The following is a 23558-nucleotide window of genomic DNA, read 5'->3' on the forward strand; positions in this document are numbered from 1 at the left end:
CTGTTTATATAGTGCCTGTATCTTCACAATATAACGCATGCATGTCTGAAGGACATTGTATTGTGAAGATACAGAAACTGTTGTAAATGACTAGCCTTCACTTGTGTGAATGTTATCGTAAATACAAATCTGAGAATGTGAATTGACAACCTAAATGTGGTACTGAGCTCAAAGCCACATTACTTACATGAAATTGAAAAGAATCCTGTGACGTGGAAATCGATCTTATACCTAAGCAAATAAATAAGCAAAGCAATAGTTTCAAGCACCGTAGACTTGGTCAGTTCGAACTGTTTGAGAAAACGTAACTGCATAAAAAATTGTAATGTCGACCTCTGTAAGAATGTAACCTGAAACACACGAAAATTTCTGCACTGACATATGGCCCTCGTAAAATAAAGACACTGGCAGAACCTACATTTCACAAAGGAAACGAAACAGTCACGTATTATGAATCTCACCTGCAAAATGGAAGTGCTGGCAGAAATACCAATACAGCAAGCCTCCGCAACAGCTAAAAGAATACTACTAAAAACTAACTATAGTTGGTCCAGAGAAATTGGGTTCATAATATTGATACAGAATGCCAATGAAGCATATGACTCAACCTTTTCAGTAGGAAGGAAATTATTTATAAAAAAAATTTTTTTAAAAAAGTCAAAACATTTAATCTAGTGACTTCCATGGTACAGTATGTTAACTCGGAAGATCAATTAATAGAATAATCATCAGAAACTCGGCTGTGACAAGTGTGAAGTGGACCAACAATACAAGTCTACAAAAATAAAATTAAACTTTTAAATAATAGCTTGTTCTTCATTTCAAAACCTTTGTTACGTCGTATACTTTCCTGTGTTGCACACCACAGCTTTCCAAAACTGACTGTAAAGGTTATTCGACTCCATAGTGCCGCCGTCCAACAGAGATACTGTTGCCTAGCAACTGTTACTCTAGACACAATTCGTCAAGTATATCATTTTCCTGTGCAAATATTAAGTCATCCTGAAACATCATCAATAAGTAGTCATCTTACACTGTATATACTCAGACATTGCAATCGTCAGTAAGGGTAAGCGGGTCTGATGTAATAGGGGTCTTCTGCAGCACAGTGATGGGTTTCCATAGTTTGACATAAAGAGGTTTGGCAGCGCCCCTGAACCACGTTCTGGCAAGGCATGACGTGACACGCACGGACCGCTTGCGGAGAATGGGAAATACGCTATGTGATTGAAAGTACCCGAACACCCCCAAAAACATACGTTTCTCATATTAGGTGCATTGTGCTGCCACGTACTGCCAGGTACTCCATATCAGCGACCTCAGTAGTCATTAGACATCGTGAGAGTGCAGAATAGGACGTTTCGCGGAACTCACGGACTTTGAACGTGGCCAGGTGATTGGGTGTCACTTGTGTCATACATCTGTACACGAGATTTCCACACTCCTAAACATCCCTAGGTCCACTGTTTAGTCAAGTGTAGTCAAGTGGAAATATGAAATGACATATTCAGCACAAATGCGCGCAGGCCGACTTCGTCAGTTGACTGACAGAGACCGCCGACATTTGAAGAGGGTCGTAATGTGTAATAGGCAGACATCTATCCAGACCATCACACAGCAATTCCAAACTGCATCAGGATCCACTGCAACTACTATGATAGGTAGGCGGGACGTGTGACAACTTGGATTTCATGGTCGAGCGGCTGCTCATAAGCCACATATCACGCCCGTCAATTCCAAACGACGCCTCAGTTGGTGTAAGGAGCGTAAACATTAAACGACTGAACACTGGGAAAACGTCGTGCGGAGCGAAGAATCACGGTACACAATATAGAGATCTGATGGCAGGTTGTGGGTATGGAGAATGCCACTGTATGTAGTGCCAACAGTAAAATTCGGAGGCGGTGGTGTTACGGTGTGGTCATGTTTTTCATGGAGAGGGCTTGCACCCCTTGTTGTTTTGCGTGGCACTAACACAGCACAGACCTACATTGATATTTTAAGGACCTTCTTGCTTCCCTCTGTTGAAGAGCAATTGGGGGATGGCGATTGTATCTTTCAGCACGATCGAGCACCTGTTCATAATGCACGGCCTATGGCAGAGTAATTACATGACAATAACATCCCTGTAATGGACTGGCCTGCGCACTGTCCTGACCTGAATCGTATAGAACACCTTTGGGATGTTTTGGAACGCCGACTTCGTACCAGGCCTCAATGACAGACATCAATACCTCTCTTGTACAGCACTCCGTGAAAAATGGGCAGCTATTCCCCAAGAAATCTTCCACCACGTGACTGAACGTATGCATGCGAGAGTGGCAACTGTTATCAAGGCTAATGGTGTGCCAACACCATATTGAATTCCAACATTACCGGTGGGGAGCACCACGAACTTGTAAGTCATTTTCAGCCAGGTGTTCGGAATCTTTTGATCGCATAGTGTATGTGAGCACAGTTGGTGGGCAGGTGAGGGATTTCCACCGAATGGTGGTAATCATCTATCATGGCGCATGCACACTGCCCTGTACCACGACGGAACATCACAATTCCGTTGGTGCTAACCCAGACATCCTTGCCGTTAGATACTTGTAAGCCAAATACTCGGGTGAGACTCGTATACAGAGGTCACTGCACTCACATTAGAAGGCCATCAGGTTGCTTTTAATACTCGGCATGCGCTCCTCATGTAGTAACAGTCTACAAAGTACTACACGTTCTGTATTTAATCTCACTGGGAGTACCATAGCATGCACATGGAACTGAACATAATAAATTATAGGCATGTAGAGAGTTCTTGGAAGCATGGCATAAATAACTTTAATTAATTTAATCACAACAAGAAGGTTTAATGTTCTCCGCATGATACCCTCCAACTCTCTTAAATACCCTGAGGATACAGTGTAAGATGCTGAGATGCCCAATTCGCCGTTGTTCTGTTGTGGTCTTCAGTCCTGAGCCTGGTTTGATGCAGCTCTCCATGCTACTCTATCCTGTGCAAGCCTCTTCATCTCCCAGTACCTACTGCAACCTACATCCTTCTGAATCTGCTTAGTGTATTCATCTCTTGGTCTCCCTCTACGATTTTTACCCTCCACGCTACCCTCCAATGCTAAATTTGTGAACCCTTGATGCCTCAGAACATGTCCTACCAACCGATCCCTTCTTCTAGTCAAGTTGTGCCACAAACTCCTCTTCTCCCCAATCCTATTCAATACCTCCTCATTAGTTACGTGATCTACCCACCTTATCTTCAGCATTCTTCTGTAGCACCACATTTCGAAAGCTTCTATTCTCTTCTTGTCCAAACTATTTATCTTCCATGTTTCACATCCGTACATGGCTACAATCCATACAAATACTTTCAGAAATGACATCCTAACACCTAAATCTATATTCGATGTTAACAAATTTCTCTTATTCAGAAACGCTTTCCTTGCCATTGCCGGTCTACATTTTATATGCTCTCTACTTCGACCATCATCAGTAATTTTCATCCTCCAAATAGCAAAACTCCTTTACTACTTTAAGTGTCTCATTTCCTAATCTAATCCCCTCAGCATCACCCGACTTAATTCGACTACGTTCCAGTATCCTCGTTTTGCTTTTGTTGATGTTCATCTTATATCCTCCTTTCAAGACACTATCCATTCCGTCCAGCTGCTCTTCCAAGTCCTTTGCTGTCTCTGACAGAATTACAATGTCATCGGCAAACCTCAAAGTTTTTATTACTTCTCCATGGATTTTAATACCTACTCCGAATTTTTCTTTTGTTTCCTTTACTGCTTGCTCAATATACAGATTGAATAACATCGGGGAGAGGCTACAACCCTGTCTTACTCCCTTCCCAACCACTGCTTCCCTTTCATGTCCCTCGACTCTTATAACTGCCATCTGGTTTCTGTACAAATTGTAAATAGCCTTTCGCTCCCTGTATTTTACCCCTGCCACCTTTAGAATTTGAAAGAGAGTATTCCAGTCAACATTGTCAAAAGCTTTCTCTAAGTCTAAAAATGCTAGAAACGTAGGTTTGCCTTTCCTTATTCTAGCTTCTAAGGTAAGTCGTAGGGTCAGTATTGCCTCACGTGTTCCAATATTTCTACGGAATCCAAACTGATCTTCCCCGAGGTCGGCTTCTACTAGTTTTTCCATTCGTCTGTAAAGAATTCGCGTTAGTATTTTGCAGCTGTGGCTTATTAAACTGATTGTTCGGTAATTTTCACATCTGACAGCACCTGCTTTCTTTGCGATTGGAATTATTATATTCTTCTTGAAGTCTGAGGGTATTTCGCCTGTCTCATACACCTTGCTCACCAGATGGTAGAGTTTTGTCAGGACTGGCTCTCCCAAGGCCGTCAGTAGTTCTAATGGAATGTTGTCTACTTCCGGGGCCACCATCATTAGCAAATCCAAAAAATTGTACATTTCGTACTAGTTAATTATATGTCGCCTTCATAGTATTACAATTTTAATGACCACCAGAGTAGTTTACGTAACCCAGCAGAGACGAAAAGCGGCTTAATTTACACTGGTGTTGGAACAAGGCTTGTCAGAAGACCATTGAGGCAGTTCTACGTCACTGGAATACAGGCGAACACGCAACACCGCCGACAAAAGTCTGTTCGCTAGAAAGTGCAAGGGTCTGTTTGTCCCACTGACAGATGACAGCGGTTCGTTGCCATCTCACTTCGAGAAGCACAGCACGTGATTCACCGACCGCAGTTCTGGCAAAGGATGTGAGCAATGTGGTGAGAGACGGCTGTCGCGTCGCGTTGCCGGCAGACAATGCCGCGGCGCCACGTGTCGCACAGAAGAACGTCCCCGTTCAGGGTCGCATCGACAGACAGACAGCGATAGCAAAACATCCGAAAAGACCCTGAAGCGCAGCGGGGAACAAAGCCAGAAAATATTGGCAGAGAGAACGGTTCTTCTGCGCAGATTCTCCTTTATTTTCCACGAAATTAATTTAGCAGTGCTCGTAGCATTCATACAGAAGCGGATATTTGCTTTAGTATTCATTTATAATGTTTTATAAGCTCCACCCAAGTGCAGTCTCCAAAAAATCGAGCAGGATTGTGCAGTGGCTCAGGATTAATGATGAGGCACAAGTAAGTTTACAGGTTTTTTTTTACTTTATTTTATTTATTTATTAATTTTTTGTTCCATACCCCAACCATCAAAAACGGAACCCTTACGCGATCACTTTGTTGTCCGTTGTCTGGTCATTGGTTAAAAAACCTTTTTCTCAGGATCGGGTAGACGAATCAGGTTCAAATTTATGCCACATGCTAAGTTTTACGTTACCTTGATGATAGCCGACAACACTGGCCGAGCGGCTCTAGGCGCTTCAGTCTGGAACTGCGCGTCAGCTACGGTCGCAGGTTCGAATCCTGCCTGGGGCATGGATGTGTGTGATGTCCTTAGGTTAGTTAGGTTTAAGTAGTTCTAAGTTCTAGGGGATTGATGATCACAGATGTTAAGTCCCATAGTGCATAGAGCCATTTGAACCACTTGAGCCTTGATGGTATAAAAAATTGAAGCTCCTAAGTAAGTGCACTGAAAAGATACGGCCGTTTATATTACATATTTTGACGCTCTCAGACTAACTCGTAGAAACCTATAAGGTACTTCCCCCTTGACCTGTAATCATGAAATCTGGCAAGAAACGAACTTTACAGTACAACTAAGAGAAAAAAATTTAAATTGTTAATTTGTAATTACATCACTCGAAAAAAATATATGCCATTCGTTCTCCACGAAGATGACGTGCTACAGACGTGAAATTTAACCAACATTAAGAAGATGCTGTGGTATGCAAATGATAAGCTTTTCAGAGCATTCGCACAAGGTTGGCGCCGGTGGCGACACCTACAACGTGCTGACATGAGGAAAGTTTCCAACCGATTTCTCATACATAAACAGCAGTTGACCGGCGTTGCCTGGTGAAACGTTGTTGTGATGCCTCGTGTAAGGAGGAGAAATCGTACCACCACGTTTCCGACTTTGATAAAGGTCGGATTGTAGACTATCGCAATTGCGGTTTATCGTATCGCGACATTGCTGCTCGTGTTGATCGAGATCCAGTGACTTAGCAGAATATGGAATCAGTGGGTGCAGGAGTGCAATATGGAACGCCGTGCTGGATCCCAACGGCCTCCTATCACTATCAGGGGCACGTTTGCAAGACAACAACCATCTGCACGAACAGTTCGACGACGTTTGCAGCGGCATGGACTATCAGCTCGGACACCATGGCTTCGGTTACCCTTGACGCTGCATCTCAGACAGGAGCGCCTGCGATGGTGTACTCAACGACGAATCTGGGTGCACGAATGCAAATAGTCTTTTTTTCGGATGAATCAAGGTTCTGTTTACAGCATCATGATGGTCGCATCCGTATTTGGCGTCATCGCGATGAACGCACATTGGATGCGTGTATTCGTCATCGCCATACTGTCGTATCACCAGGCGTGATGGTATGAGGTGCCATTGGTTACACGTCTCGGTCACCTCTTGTTCTCATTTACGGCACTTTGAACAGTGGACGTTACATTTCAGATGTGTTACGACCCGTGGCTCTACCCTTCATTCGATCCCTGTGAAACCCTACATTTCAGCAGGATAATGCACGACCGCATGTTGCAGGTACTGTGCGGGCCTTTCTGGATACAGAAAATGTTCGACTGCTGCCCTGGCCAGCACATCCTCCAGATCTCTCACCAACTGAAAACTTCTGGTCAACGGTGGCCGAGCAACTGGCTAGTCACAATACGCCAGTCACTACTCTTGATGAAGTGTGGTATCGTGTTGAAGCTGCATGGGTAGCTGTACCTGTATACGCCATCCAAGCTCTGTTTGACTCAATACCCAGGCGTATCAAGGCCGTTATTACGGCCGGAGGTGGTTTGTTCTGGATACTGATATCTCAGGATCTATGCACCCAAATTTCGTGAAAATGTAATCACATGTCAGTAATAGTATAATATATTTGCCCAATGAATACCCGTTTATCATCTGCATTTCTTCTTCTTGTAGCAATTTTAATTTCAACAGTGTAAAATCCCTTTCTCTCAGGAAGAGGTGCACTTTACCCTTTTTTTTTATTCATCATTCTACTTCTTCTGACTATTTGATGCGTCACGCAATGAGTTCCTCTCCAGCCCCAACCTCTTCATCTCAGAATAACACATGAATCCTATGTCCTAAGTTATTTGCTGCACATATTCCAATCAATGCTTGCCTCTACAGTTTTACACTCTACAGCACCCTCTAGTACCATGGAAGTTATTCCCTGGTTTTCCATGTATTTCTTTCCTCGCCAATTCTACGGAGAACCTCCACGTTCCATACCTTAGCTTTCCACTTATTCTTCTGTAACACCACATTCCAAATACTTAGATTTTCTTCTTTTTTGGTTTCCCACAGCTCATGTTTCACTACCACTCAATGTTGTGCTCCGGACTTACATTCTCAGAAATTCCTTCCTCAAATTAAGGGTCATTATCAACACTAGTAGACCTCTCTTCGTTAGAAATGCCTTTTTTGCCAGTGCCAGTCTGCTTTTTATGTTCTCCTTGCTCCGACCTTGATGAATTATTTTGCTACATAAGTAGAAGAGATACTTAACTACATCTACCTCGTGATCACCGAATCTGATGGTAAATTTCTCTCTGTTCTTATTTATCCTACTTCTCGTTGTTTTCGTCTTTGTTCGATTTACTCTCAATCCATATTCTGTCCTCATTAGACTCTTCATTTCATTCAGCAGAACCCGTAATTCTTCATCATTTTCACTGCGGATAGCACTGTCATCAGTGAATCTTATTCCGCCATTGCTGGTTGGATGTATAGATTGAACAGAATGGCTTAAAAACTGCATTCCTCTCATACACCCTTTCCCTCATAAAAGTTACAATCGTAAGCAAACTACTGGAGACGCAACGCTTAATACTTGTCTGTAAAATGCAGTCACAACTGGATCAGAATGTTGCAAAAAAACAACATTCGTGGTACAGTTTCTGATGTCAAACATGTAAATTTTGTAACAGGAGGCTTCAGTGAGGCAAAGCACACGGAATTTGGATTACAGTGGAAAATTATAATGTTGTCAAACAAGTCTACTTTTCCAGTTTATATCTGCTTTAAGATGGAAGAGTGACAGGGATTGTCAGTTGTTGCATAGAGACTTTGTTCTCAGTGGAAGCCACATTAGATTACTCAGCTATTCAGCTCACATTTGAACAGTTCTTTATTCTAGAAATGCTTGTGTACTTACTTTGTAAAACTGCTTTGTGTCTTTACTTCTCTATAGTATGTGTTGTGTGAGAGTTACGTCTTCGGAAGTGGTGCACATTTTTTTAACTTCTGTGTCCACATACACTACATTCACAATACGATGACAGAACTTCCACCTACACCTCCCGACTGCGAAATAAGCTTTTGACAAAGTGACACGGTTAAAGTACATTGTAACAGAAGCAAAAACGTTCCCATAAACATGGGCCACTTACGATAAAATTTTGAATATGTGTTTAGGAAACCGGCCACGGTGGCCTAGCGGTTGTAGGCTCTTCAGTCCGGAACCGCGCGACTGCTACGTTCGCAGGTTCGAATCCTGCCTCGGACATGGATGTGTGTGTCGTCCTTAGGTTAATTAGGTTTAAGTAGTTCTAAGTTCTAGGGGACTGATGACCTCAGATGTTAAGTCCCATAGTGGTCAGAGCCATTTGCACCATTTTGTTCTTAGGAATCGCCGTAGTTACGAGCCGCCATTGATTTCTCTATGGCGTATTGTCCTTGTTAGTACATATGAAAACTTTTCGATCATGTCTTCATATAATAGGGTTCAACTTTAATCCACGGACCATGGCCGGGGAATGTCGTACATGCATGAGTCGGACTCAGGCATGTTTTGTTGCAGATGTAAGACGACATTTAAAGCCCCGATATGGTCTAGGATGGGTGGGTCGAACCGGATCTTTACCTTGGGCTCTAAGACCAGCTGACCTTAATTCTCTGGATTTTTCTATCCAGGCTCATCTCTAGCCCTCCGGTTGATAGGACTGAAGAACTGGGAGAGCGAAATGCACAGTTTTGACAATATTTATGAGATAATCAGCGTATGTTTGAAAGAATTCGCAACTTACTGCAGAGTCGACTGCAGTATTGGATGCAAGAGCAAGGACGATACGTATAACAGTTCTTTTAATTGGTCTGAGTTACTGGAACGTTTTTGCTTCTATTATCGAGCAGTTTCACCCGTCTCAGCCTTCGTTATTGTTTATGACACAGGTCCCTGATCATCGCTCATCTCTGTTACGATCTGTATTCTTTCAAATCATAGTAGAGTTCCCACAGTACCGGTTTAATCACTCTCAAATGAGCAACACCGTTATCGACTTGAGGATCAAAGTCCACTCCAGTTCTTGCAGTACTTATAACTTTTCCCTCTGTACATTCATCTTGAAGTGCAATTACATAGTAAGTCATACGCGCTTTCGGTATGCGATCTAAAGCGGTATTCAACCTCTTTGCCCGTAGCTAAGCAGCAGCCTGCGCAGCACCCCGCCAGGGGAGACGCGTGTGGTCGGCCACGTCAACTTAGGCCGCCACGGATTAGTTCGGTGCCAGTTGCTCCTCGCTGGCAACAGGAGAATGGCCGCCTAGCAGCAGCTCCTGGCGCACATGTTGAACGTGGATGCTGACGGAAACTGCCTGAATCGAATAGCTCTTCGATTAAAAGTCTGCATTGTCAATCTTTCACTTTACATGCCTGAGAAGCATGAGGCTCGAAACTGCTGGAAGACATCCTTCGTATTACGCGTGGTATTTGGTGTCTGCAGCAGTTGTAGATACAGTAGAATGGCTGAGCCACTTGCACTCTTTTGGTGAGCCTTTTAAAGCGCAGACTGTGTAAGTAGGCTGTTTAGGTTTTTATGTTGGTAACGCCACGTAGCGCTCTATATGAAAATCACTGGCTGTGCTGTGTGCAGTCTGTGGCTGGTTGGCATTCTTGGAATATTCGCTATTGAAGTGTTGCGCAGTTAGATGTGAACAGCGCGTAGCGTTGCGCAGTTGGAGGTGAGCCGCCAGGAGTGGTGGATGTGAGGAGAGAGATGACAGAATTTCGAGAGCGGACGATCTGGACGTGTGTCCATCAGATAGAGTAAATTTGTAATACTGGATATCATGAACTGATACATATATTATGACTTTTGAATATTATTAAGGTAAATACATTGTTTGTTCTCTATCAAAATCTTTCATTTGCTAACTATGCCTATCAGTAGTTAGTGTCTTCAGTAGTTAGAATCTTTTATTTAGCTGGCAGTATTGGCGCTCGCTGTATTGCAGTAGTTCGAGTAACGAAGATTTTTGTGAGCTACCGGTAAGTGATTCACGAAAGGTATATGTTATTGTTAGTCACGGCCATTCTTTTGTAGGGATTATTGAAAGTCAGATTGCGTTGCGCTAAAAATATTGTGTGACAGTTTAGTGATGATCAGAATAAGTAAAGAGAGAAATGTCTGAGTACGTTCAGTTTTGCTCAGCTGTTTGAAAATCAAATAACGTAAGAGGTTTATCAGCACAGTAATTCATTAATTTTTTTAAGGGGAGGTTTCAACTATACGAGAAGCTACTTGGAGCTTTAATGTATGTTTTATGCTCCAGTTAACACCAGTGTAGCTAACGGGCGTTTAGTGGTAGTGACGTTCGGAAATTTGTTTTCCTTCACGCTTATGGCTGTGTGTTGCCTATGTTCTCTGTGGATAATTCGTGGTTTTACGAGTTGTGTCTGTAACGTGTACTCAGCTTGAACCCAAGTTCAGTTTCCCTGTCTCAGTTGAAGCCGTTCCGCTTCAGAACAGTTTCATATGTATTTAAAAACTGCAAGATACGTACATTGCTGAGGATTTCTGTCTTTTTGTGTTACAAATATTCCTGTTTATTGGATTCGAGTCCGACTTGCAATTTAGGACTATTATTTGGGCTGGCCTGGGTACACAGGGTTATATTACTGTTACTTGAATGCAGCTGGGAGTTGTTTCGTAAATTTGTTGGTACTTCTTTAGTCGTTGCCTTTTGTTTTATAGTGTTCTTTGAGAGCGTCTCATTCTCTGCTCTGAGCTCATAACTGAATGTTACTTTACTCACATGCAACATCTGCTGACGGAAATGTATTTCTCTCTGTTTCAGGTAATGCTGTGCTTGTTAATCTGTGATGAAGAGGAACCACTGGTGTGAGTTAAATCTTAACAGTTTGCTTCTTCAGAGTAAAACTGTTCAGTTTCTGAGACTAAAATTGTATTGTTCATTTGTTTCCATATGCTATCTTCAGCTGTGCACTTTCTAGTTCTAAAATTGTACTGTTCATTTGTTTGAAGTTTCTCAGAATTTCTAAGGACTTCCTAAAGAAATACATTAATATTTACGGAATCATTTTTTAATTAAGTTTGTCTTTTCTGGCTCAAAAGTCATTTTTTGCAACCTGTCAGCTTACAGCATTTCACATACCCACAAGCCAAAGTATACTAGATATTCATCACGAACAAACTACTTTCTCCACTTAGCGGTTCAAAACATTCAATTCATCGCTATTGAAACAAAACGGATTCATTCCCAGCTCCATATCCCCACATCGTTACACTACACAATTGATGTAGCACTAGAATCTATTAACAGAATGAAGCATAATTCTTCTTAAGCCGGTCTGACGCTCTAGTATTTCTGGAATGTAGTGGAATTAAGTCGGGTGATGCGGGGGGAATTAGATTAGGAAATGAGACACTTAAAATAGTAAAGGAGTTTTGCTATTTGGGGAGTAAAATAACTGATGATGGTCGAAGTAGAGAGGATATAAAATGTAGACTGGCAATGGCAAGGAAAGCGTTTCTGAAGAAGAAAAATTTGTTAACATCGAGTATAGATTTAAGTGTCAGGAAGTTTCTGAAAGTATTCGTATGGAGTGTAGCCATGTATGGAAGTGAAACATGGACGATAAATAGTTTGGACAGGAAGAAAATTGAAGCTTTCGAAATGTGGTGCTACAGAAGAATGCTGAAGATTACGTGGGTAGATAACATAACTAATGAGGAGGTATTGAATAGAATTGGGGAGAAGAGGAGTTTGTGGCACAACTTGACGAGAAGAAGGGACCGGTTGGTAGGACATGTTCTGAGACATCAAGGGATGACAAATTTAGCATTGCAGGGCAGCGTGGAGGGTAAAAATCGTAGAGGGAGACCAAGAGATGAATACACTAAGCAGATTCAGAAGGATGTAGGTTGCAGTAGGTACTGGGAGATGAAGAGGCTTGAACAGGATAGGGTAGCATGGAGAGCTGCATCAAACCAGTCTCTGGACTTAAGACCACAACAACAACAACATCATTCGCGAGCGGCAGAGCTTCACCTCCTTTCGGACGTACATACCTCCAGCAACGAGAACATCTAACATTTCATGAGTACATTTCAGTATCATGGAAGCCAACACTTAATCGGCTGAGGGACTACGGGAGCCAAATTTACAGAATCTTGTGATCTTTATAGACCGTCTATGATTCCATACGTAATCTCTATATATAAAAGTTAGTGTCCCAACTGACTGATTCATTCACTGACTCTTCATCACCCAGCCCAAATCGCTAAGGAGATAAACTTGAAATTTGGACAGGGTGTTGATCTTAAATTTTAGGCAACGTTTGAGAAGGGACTGTTCGAAATCCGACTCCTAAAAGGTGAAACAGGGGGTAAAAGACTTTATGAAAGTATGTCGCTATGAAGGCAATTTTGACGCTAGGACTATGAAAACTGATAATTGGTTTCTCAGTCAGAAGTAACGAAGGACGTATTTCAGCATTTTTGGAAACATAGCTCCCATGTGGGTGAAACATTAGGTGAAAGTTGTGTTGAAAATAAATGAATATTAAAGAACTTCTAAAGTATTTTTAAATCTACAACTATGAACACTGCTATTTGACTTCTCGGCTACAAAATAAAAAAGCGCGTGTTTCAGTGTTTTCCAGAAACTGAAACCATAAGGGAGTGGAATAGGGAGTGAAATATTTTATCATGAAAGCATCTTTAAAGCTAATTCTATGAACATTAGAATTTGGCTTCGCCCTTGGAAATAACCAAATGTGTGTTTACTGTTTTTGGAAATCCAGCGCCTATAGGAGTGAAATAGCAAATGAAGGTTTTCATGGAAATATTTCATTATGCGAGCAGTTTAGAAGCTAAATCTATGAAAATTTGTGTCTGGAGTCTCTGTTAGAGATAAAAATATGCATATACGCACTTCAGTCTTTTTAGAGGAGATGAAATAGGAGATGAAATGGTTTTTGAAAATATTTAATTTTAAAGCATTTATAGCTAAATCTTTGAAATTTGCAATTTGGTTTCTCAGTTGGAAAAGAAAAAAAATATATACTTGTTTCACTTTTGGAAATTCATCCCCTAAAGGGGTGAGATAGGCGCTGACTGATTAAGTGACTCACCGTCGTCCAGCCGAAACCGCTAAGCATCGAAACTTGATATTTGGAGAGGGCGTGAAACTCATACTCCAGGCGACTTTTAACAAAGGATTATTCGAAATTCCACTCGGAAGAGGGTGAAATACGGAATGAAAGGCATTTTGAGAGTATTTCGCTACAAGGCAATTTGAAGCTAGAACTGTGAAAATTGGTATTTGGTTTCTCAGTCAGAATTAAAAAACTACGTGTTTCAGCATTTTTCGGAATCAACAACTAACGGATACAATAGTGGATAAAATTTTTTTCGAAAATAAATCTTTATTGAATGACTATTAAAGCATTTTTGAATTACATCAATGAAGATTAATATTTGACTTCTCGAATAGAAATTAAAAAGTATGTGTTTCAGTGTTTTTGGAAATTCAGCGCTGTAAGGGAGCGAAATACGGAATAAAAAGGTTTATGAAATTATTTCATTATGATAATTTTCAAAGTTAAATCTGTGAAAATTTGTCGCTTCTCTGCTAGAAACAAAAAATTCAGATTTTACTGTTTTCGGAAATTCACCACCAATGGGATTACTTGTAAGATAATATTTCGTTATATATAAGAATATGTGTAGGGGAAGAAAGTCTCCGTGGACATATCACCACAAGAATGCAAAAGGCATGATTAACAAAAACCTTGGATTCCTGCTGCCGGAATCGTCAGAAATGCATTCGGAAAAGACCATGCTTCAATGGCCTTAATTAGCGCGAAATGTTTGGAAGGTACTGCAGCTTGTGAATAGCTTAAAAATTCGATTAAAGAAAAACAAAATAAATCTTTGCATACTATTCAGCCTACGCGAGCGAAGCAACGAGCGCTAATCTAGTCTGTGAAATAAATCTGTATGTGAGAGAGTAAGCGTACCGTTCTGTTACCACTGCTACAGCATAATATTAAAAAAAAAAAACCGAGTGGCCCTTCTCTCAATTGCAGTCTCTCTCAGCTCAACTCCAAGAGAAGAGACTGTGTTTGTGATACGTGATAATTTCAAAGCACTTCGCTGCCGTACGTTTTCATTTATAATTAATCCAAACGAAGCACATAATTTTTGCGCGCGTATTTACGAGGGACAGATGAACGCTACGGTTATCCGTCAATTTTGCGAGTGTGTAAGCTCTGTAATAAAGCATGAGCGTTAAACATATGTTGCCATCACTGTAACTTGTCGTTAGATACGAACACTCGAAATATGAACATCGTAAAATGGAATTAGGGCTCAATTCGTAACTTTTTCAACTGTGACGTCAACGAGAGGCGTGATTAAAGAGGAGCTTACTCGGATGACACCGCTCCCCAGTATTCGTTATCACATGAAATACGATTTTCCAACGTTGTAAATATTGTCATCGTAATGCAAGCTATAATATACGAGACTAGGACATCTCCACTAATGATTCAATTTTGAGTAAACAATAATATAGAAATTTTTACATTATTTTTGTTGTAATACACAGTGGCTCTGACTGGTAATTCCTGCACTCTCTTGTCAGTAGTATTTTGTGGGCTCATGATAACGGTGTTTATCTTAATCCTACACAGATATTTTGTCAACACTTAACATTATGCGAACTGCCTGCTTGTATTACAATATGTATTATAAAAAGAGTTACCATATTTTGTGTAACATAGTTTATTGTTCCTTGCCATTATCGGTTTCCAACTTCTGCTCATCATCAGGTGGTTTCATTACAGGACGAACTGCTATACTGACGTTGGATATTTTGTGTGCCATGTTGCCCTAAAGCGACCATACTTTAACTGATGTGTATTCAGAAAGGAAAAGAATAAAAAATGTAAGCAGGAAAATGCATAGTAGCTATACAGCAGAGGTACTTACAATGAATGTTCTGATTGCTTTGGACATTTTCATCTTGGTTTTCCAATATTTCTTGTTAAAACCTACAATAAACCCACTACCTGAACTACTTAGTAGGTGCTATTATTTTACATACAACTGCAGCGATACCACAGGCAGCAAAATTTTCAGTTCCAATGACAAATAAAAAAACCGAATAGCCTGTTACCAGTACTACTAAGTTCTTTATTACTAATATCTACCATTTACCGCCTGCAGCGTTACAGATGGTGCCAAAAAATGTACAAATCTATCACAGTCTATCGGTCGGTGTCCAACGAGCTACGTGGCACTGGGCCTAAAACGCTTTTTACTCGTTTCAGTCTTCTGAAAAGATAACTTTCCAAAATGATGTACGTACAGTGCTGAATCTAATTCCACACTACTACTAAATTAAGTGCTATTGTCAAATTCATAAAAATCCTCCCGTTTCGAGATGTGGCGGATTCCGTCGTTAATGGCGGACAGTCCACGCCCTAGCGGCAACGGAGAGGTGAGACTTAGCTTCATCTTCTATCTTCAGCTAGTGGTCATTTTTCCGTAGGAATTCCCTCAAGATCTTCTGTGGGATTTCATCAGCGAAGCTGTTTAATATATGAAAAGTTTCCTCTCGTCATGATGAGTAAGTCTTTGTCTATGTTAGGCTGCTACATCATCATATGTGCGGCACATATAGACAGTGTGGTCGAGAATGAGCTCTACAGCTCCACATCCACGCGCAGGTGTAGCCCGCTTCCCAAACCGCCATAAATAAGCCGCGAATGGTCCCTGCCCTGTAAGAAAATGCAGCAGCCTCCTACTTGGTTTGAAGTACTTTAATTGCAAACGTTCCCTAATGTTTGGCAGCAATATAAAGGTCCTCCTTGCAGATGCCTCTGCTTCCCAGGATTCTAGTCAAAGCTCTTCTCCCCGCCTCTTAATAGTTGCCTTATCTCCAACTGCAACCCACAGAAGTTCAGCCTTCTTCTCAATTTTCCCCTCTTTGACTCAATATCATGCAGCGTGTTCTCTTATTTTGATACCAACGGGTCAAAGCTTCATTAGCTCTAATAAAGACCCATATGGAGAAGTTCTGTATGCCCAACAGAGTGTATGATAATATTACACTGTACTCTCCCCACAGCCTTGTCAGGCATGACTCTCGCAAGCCTGTGTGTCCAGACGCCAGAACCGTAACCCACACTAGACATTAGTACAACCAGCCGGCACGGTAGCTCAGCGTGTTCGGTCAGAGGGTTAGCTATCCTCTGTAATAAAAACACTGAGTGTACGGATCAATGAACAACCTGAACGGGTGTCATCGGACGTCCACCCTGAACAAATTCAACGAACAATATAGAACCAAATGTGAGCAACAACAAAAATGTGGTATGGGGGCAGCGACTTTGATTAGTAATTAAAACGTCCTCGGTCCCGGGTTCGAATCCCGCCACTACTTACATGTTACCTAATAATCAGCATTGGCGGCCGAAGACTCCAGCATAAGAAGTATCCCTCATACGGCCAACGGCCTTGTCAAGAGGGCGTAGGAGCGCGCAGAACTTCAGGGCATTCTGTTGTCCTAGAGATGCGAAACTGCCCTAAAGGTGGAAGAGTCAGCAATGATCAACGTTATGAGGATGCAGGAGGCAACGGAAACCACTGCATTCAAGACACAAAACGTGTATCCACAGGACATGTGACCAGTAATTGAAAAAAAGTGTCACTTCGAACCATTTAAGAACAATATACAGACGGATGGCAACGAAAATTGAGGATGTGCTAGATAACGATCAGTTTGGCTTTAGAAAATGGAAGGGCACGACAGAGGCAGTTCTGACGTTGCGATTGATAATGGAAGCAAGACTAAAGTAAAATCAAGACATGTTCATAGGATTTGTCGACCTGGACAAAGCATTCGATAATGTAAAACGGTGCAAGATGTTCGAAATTCTGAGAAAAATATAGGTAAACTACAGGGAGAGACGGGTAATATACAATATGTACAAGAGCCAAGAGGGTATAATAAGAGTGGATGACCAAGAACAAATTGCGTGGATGAAAAAGGGTGCAAGACAGGGAAGTAATTTTTCGTCCCTACTGTTCAATCCGTACATCGAAGAAGCAATGATGAAAATGAAATAAAGGTTCAGGAGTGGAATTCAAATTCAAGGTAAGTGATATCAGTGATACGATTCGCTGATGACATTGCTATCCTGAGTGAAATTGAAGAAAAATTACATGATCTGCTGAATGGAACGAACAGTCTAATGAGTACAGAATACGGACTGAGAGTAAATCGAAGAAAGACGAAAGTAATGAGGAGTAGCAGAAATGAGAACAGCGAGATACTTAACATCGGAATTGATGGTCACAAAGTAGATGAAGTTAAGGAATTCTACTACCTAGACAGTAAAATAACCAATGACGGACGGAGCACGGAGGACTTCAAAAACAGACTAGCAATGGCAAAAAGGGCATTCCTGGCCAAGAGAAGTCTACCAGTATCAAACCTACGCCCTAATTTGAGGAATAGATTTCGGAGAATGTACATCTGGAGTGCAGCATTGTATGGTAGTGAAACATGGAAAACCGGAACAAGTGGGAATCAAAGCATTCGAAATGTGTTGCTAGAGACGAATGTTGAAAATTAGGTCGGCTGATAAGGTAAGAAATGAGGAGGTTCTGAGCAGAATCGGAGAGGAAAGGAATATGTGGAAAATACTGATAAGGGGAAGGGACAGGATGATAGGACATCTGTTAAGACATCAGGGAACGACTTCCACGGTACTAGAGGTAGCTGTAGAGGGCAAAAACTGTAGAGGGCAAAAACTGTAGAGGAAGACAGATATTGGAATACATCCAGCAAATAATTGTGGAGGTAGGTTGCAAGTTCTACTCTCGGATGAAGAGACTGACATAGGAGAGAAATTCATGGCGGTCCGCCTCAAATCAGTCAGAAGCCTGATGACCCCCACCCCCCTCCCCAAAAAAAGAATAACTGTTTTGGTATAGTTTCATTAAGTCTGGAGGAAGATGGAACGTCCGATGTCCAATCTCAATCTGACTATATAATACCTCAACAGTTTCTGAGTTACTACGTCTATGGGCCGGCCGGAGTGGCCGAGCGGTTCTACGCGCTACAGTCTGGAGTCGCGCGACCGCTACAGTGGCAGGTTCGAATCCCGCCTCGGGCATGGATGTGTGTGACGTCGTTAGGTTAGTTAGGTTTAAGTAGTTCTTAGTTCTAGGGGGCTGATGACCTCAGAAATTAAGTCCCATAGTGCACAGAGCCATTTGAACTACGTCTATGTAGGCTGCAAAGTTCCAGCGTTCATCAACAATGACGCCCAGGTATCGGTTCTGACGCTAGCCATTATGTACATTACATTAAGGCCTATGTTTGATACTGGTAGATTTCTCTTGGGCAGGAATGCCCTTTTTGTCAGTGACAGTATCCTTTTGATGTCCTCCTTGCTCCGTCTGTCAGGGGTTATTTTGCTGCGTAGGTAGCAGGATTCCTTAACTTCGTCTACTTCGTAATCACCAATCCTGATGTTAAGTTCTCCCATTTCTGCTACTTCTCGTTAGTTTCGCGTTTCTTTTATTTGCTTTCAGTTCATATTCTGTACTCATTAGACTCTTATTCCATCCAGCAAATCTTGTAACTCTTCACTTTGACTAAGTATAGCAATGTCGTCAGCGAATCTTCTCACTGATATCTTTTCACCTTGAAATTTCGAGGTCTCCATACCCCGTGAGCGTGTTTTGATTTTTCTTTAGACTTGCCATCAGAATCGCGACTCTGGTGCCTTTACCCTTCCTAAAGCCAAACCGATAGTCATCTGACCCATCTCAATTTCTTTCCATTTCTCTGTGCACTTTTCTTGTCAGCTATTTGGATGCATGCGATGTTTTGCTGACTGTGCGTAAATTCTCGCATGTGTCGGCTCTAGCAGTCTTCGGAATTGTGTGGATGATCACATCGACAAGTTCAGAGAAGTCGTCCCCCTCACAGAGGCTTTTAGTGTACTTTTTCCACGTACACACTCTCTTCTCTACATTTCACCGCGGAATTCCCATTGCACTCTTAATGCTACCATCCTTGATTCTGGTTTCACCTAGGATTGTTTTGACTTTTCTTTATACTGAGTCAGTCCTTCTGACAATCATGTCTTTTTTGAGTGCTCCATATTTTTCATGCTTCTTTTTCGCGTTAGCTTCCCTGAATTTCCAAATTATTTCATTCCTAAGTGACTTGTATTTGTGTATTCCTGAATGTGACTGAACATTTTTGTATTTTGTTCCCTCATTGATCACCTGAAGTGTTTCTTTCGTTATCCATGGTTCCTTTACAGTTGCCTAGCTTATACTTACGATTTTCTATCCAACTTCTGTGATTGCCCCTTTGAGAGATGTCCATTTCTCTCCAGCTGAACTTCATACTGAACTATTCCTTTTTATTTCATTATAAAATTTGAAATTTTCCGAATAAAATGATATATTTATCACTTACTAGCTGACCCGACAGACTTCGTCCTGTCAAAAAGATTTGTAATATGGCAGTTTTTTTGCCTACGTATTTAAAAAAATTCTCCTGAACAGAACCGTCACCCTGGTGATAGGGCGTTGTGAATAAAAAATAATTAAATAAAACATATATAAGGATTTAAAAGTAAGTAATCGCTTTATTGTTAATCATGTGAATCATAATTATTATTATTATCATTGTAGTGCTTTGTGGTATACGATGTTTTTTGTTTGATTACCTGGCGCATAGATAAACAAATCTGATGGTTTTCCAACACGGGAACAGGCAACATACAATTGACCATGTGAGAAACATGGGTTTTCTAGATTAATACCACAAACACTTAATGATTGCCCCTGGGACTTGTTTATAGTCATAGCAAAAGCAAGCCGCACTGGAAACTGTAGTCGTTTAAACTCAAATGGCACATCAGTCGGAATCATTGGGATGCGCGGTATGAGAACATCTTCTCCTTTATACTTTCCTTTGAGTATAGTTGCTTCTATCACATTGTTTAGTAATTTTTTATCGCTAACCGTGTACCGTTGCAAAGACGCGGTTGGTTGATATTTCGCAACATTATAACCACCGATCCAACCTTTAATTGTAGATTGTGAGGTGGCAATCCTGGCAAATCCAGCGAGTTTAAAAATTCCGGTGGATAGTTGACTACATCATCTTGATTAGTAGCCGAATCAACTGATTTATATATCCTCAATTCGCCTGTAATTTGTTCTTGAATTTTGAAATTTAATTCATTTACATCTATGTTTTTTGCAGCCAGTATAGCTCGTTCGCTCAACCAATCATGGTTTCTGTAATTTTGAGAAACATCTGGAAACACCTTCTGAATAAGTTCATCTTTTGATCGAGTTAACTTTGAGGAAAGTTAATGCAGCCAGTCAACATGTCTATAGGAAATTTGCCATTACCAATGTCAATGAGTTGTTTAGAGAATATGTTTCCAGATTGGTCATTTCGCAACTCGACACGCATATTCTTGCTTAAATGAAGTACTTTGACATGTTTCCACAAATTGGAGGACTTTAGACATGCATTGAGTTCATCAGCTGGCGTTGATCGTGGAATCACTGGCAATGTTTGACGAAAATCTCCTGCTAATAAAATCATTGCACCACCAAATCGGTTATTATTGCTCCGTAGATCTTTTAAGGTTCTGTCTAAAGCCTCCAAAGATTTTTTATGTGCCATCGTGCATTCATCCCAAACAATCAATTTACATTGCTGCAAAACCTTTGCCATTGCAGAGTTCTTCGAAACGTTGCAGGTTGGAGTTTCATTGCTTTGCATATTTAATGACAATTTTAGTGCTGAATGGGCTGTTCGACCACCTTCAAGCAAAGTTGCTGCGATTCCCGACGAAGCGAGTGCAAGTGCAATTTTATTTTGTGAGCGAATTGTTGCTAATATTAATGAAATCAAAAAAGTTTTTCCTGTACCACCAGGTGCATCTAAGAAGTAAATCCCTCCAGTTTCATCATTTGTTACTTTCATAAGAGTTTCAAATACATACTTCTGTTGTTCAGTTAACAGTGGAAGATTTGTTTGAATTAATTCTTTCAAAGCGTTGAGATCATACAGTTTTTCTCGATGCAACTCTTGATTAAAAGCGTCATGCATTGGACGATTGGGCGCGGTCAGGCCTAATTGAATTAATAGTTTGTTTGACATTATAAAGCACATGTCCTCAATGGAAATCAATGCTTCATTGTAAATTTCTTCACTGATTTGTATATTTGGATTTCCCATTCTATTCCGTATTTGATACAAAATATCATCACACATATAATCTTTGTACTTGATCCACAAATCAATTGGGTTTGATGGGAAGCATGTAGATATGATTATAGAAAACAATGTTCGTATTTGATGAGCGTGTGATGATATTACAGCATCATTGAGAGTTTGCTCCCAATGAGCGTCATTTTCAAGCAATTGCAAACGTTGACAGGCTTCTCTGTAGGATCCACACAATTCACCATGAACAGTTCGTAACTGTTGGAATGATGTTGGGCCACGTACATTGACTAATAGCAGTCGTAAATAAAAACATTCATCATTGCTTGGATGTACTGAATAAATCCGGCCAATCGCATCGGTGGAATATACATCTGTATGTCCTGGAACTGGTTTTCCTTGTTTCCGTCGTATAAATCTCCTTGAGGATTGATTCCAGGTATAATATTTTGGCATTTCAGAATATAGCAATGTTTGTGCGAAATGATCGTTTTGGCATGTCTCAAAAAAACTGGTTAATGTAGTAGATGGTGGCTGAGCAGCTCTTTGTACTGCGTTCTGTGCTGTAAAATACACTCTTTGTCCATTTTCTAAATGCACAGCTAAGTGAACAACAGAAGGGTGTCTCTCATGAATAGGAAAATAAAATATTCGCCAAACTGCTTCATTACTACTGACATAGCGGCCCATTTGGTATTGGGTAACTTCATCATTGGAATTCTCTGCACCAATTCCAATCACAGCCATATCACTCCCTTTGGTTACATATTTGCAAATGTATTTAATAGATTTCACTGAATGGCAAGATTCAACGTTGATGTGTGCTTTGAATGTCTTTGATAAAATGGGTGAATATGGAACAATCCAACGATTATCTATTTCAATATCTTGTTGATTTAATTTGACAATTGTTGATTTTCCATTGTCTGCTGTCGATCTGCGACGATACAATGGATAACCGTCATTACCAGTAATTGTTTCCGATATTAATGTCCGTGGATATCGTTTTGAACATTTACCATCCATCATACACGGTGAATTTTGATTAAGAGTTCCACAGGGACCATGTATCATGTTTTTGATAACTACCTCATGCAATCCAGGATCTACTTGTACATTAGGGATTTCAGCTGATATCACTGCATCAACTTCATTTGGCCTTATCTTTTCAACCCACCAAATCAAAATGTGTGCATGTGGCAATCCTCGTTTCTGCCACTCCACAGAATACATCCAGCAGCGTGTCTCACCAAACACATTATGTTTTACGATGAAATCCATTAAAGATTTCAACTTTTGTCTAAAGACTCTGGCTGTAATATCATGACGATCAATGGGTGATTGCCCAGGGAATAACTCCTGCTTGATTTCTATCCATTGCGGATTGCATGTAAATGTGATGAACAAATCTGCTGTACCATAATGACGAACATACGACATGGCATCTTGAGCATATTCGTGCATATGCCGAGGGCTTCCGATGTATGTTGCTGGAAGAATAGTCATCCGACCGACATTCTGTGCATTTCCATCAGTATTAATCGCATCTCGAAGGTGAATATACTCTTCAGATCGGAGTTTGGTTTGATTCAACCTGATGAATGTTAATCTCTCCGTTTCAATTTTTACATACATGTCAACAACATATTTGTGATATAATCGCCGACATTTCAATATGTGATTTTCTTCATTTTCCCGAATCATTAGGCGGTATGAATAATAGTTCATTGAACTGACTTTTTTGTTGGTTTCAGAACCTGTAAATAGATTTTCTTTTAATAACATTCAAATATAAAATTAAAATACATAATATAATGACTGAGATATTATCGCCATAGCTAAATTAATATTTTAGTTACCTGTAATGGGATTTATCATTTTTATTGAGAAATCGTAGCCATCTTCACCTTGCCAAA

The 23558-nt window shown here is 40.8% G+C and overlaps 1 protein-coding gene across 1 annotated transcript in view; it reads left to right on the plus strand.

Moving 5' to 3' along the window:
* Positions 1-23558, plus strand: part of LOC126245997 (somatostatin receptor type 2-like) — a 1701965-nt gene that overhangs the window by 463192 nt on the left and 1215215 nt on the right. The window contains exon 3 of the mRNA XM_049948361.1: positions 11197-11240. The gene's annotated coding sequence lies outside the window, so the exon portion shown is untranslated. The remainder of the gene's footprint in view (positions 1-11196; positions 11241-23558) is intronic.

The sequence above is a fragment of the Schistocerca nitens genome, chromosome 1, assembly GCF_023898315.1.
Source record: "Schistocerca nitens isolate TAMUIC-IGC-003100 chromosome 1, iqSchNite1.1, whole genome shotgun sequence".
Lineage (NCBI taxonomy): Eukaryota > Metazoa > Arthropoda > Insecta > Orthoptera > Acrididae > Schistocerca > Schistocerca nitens.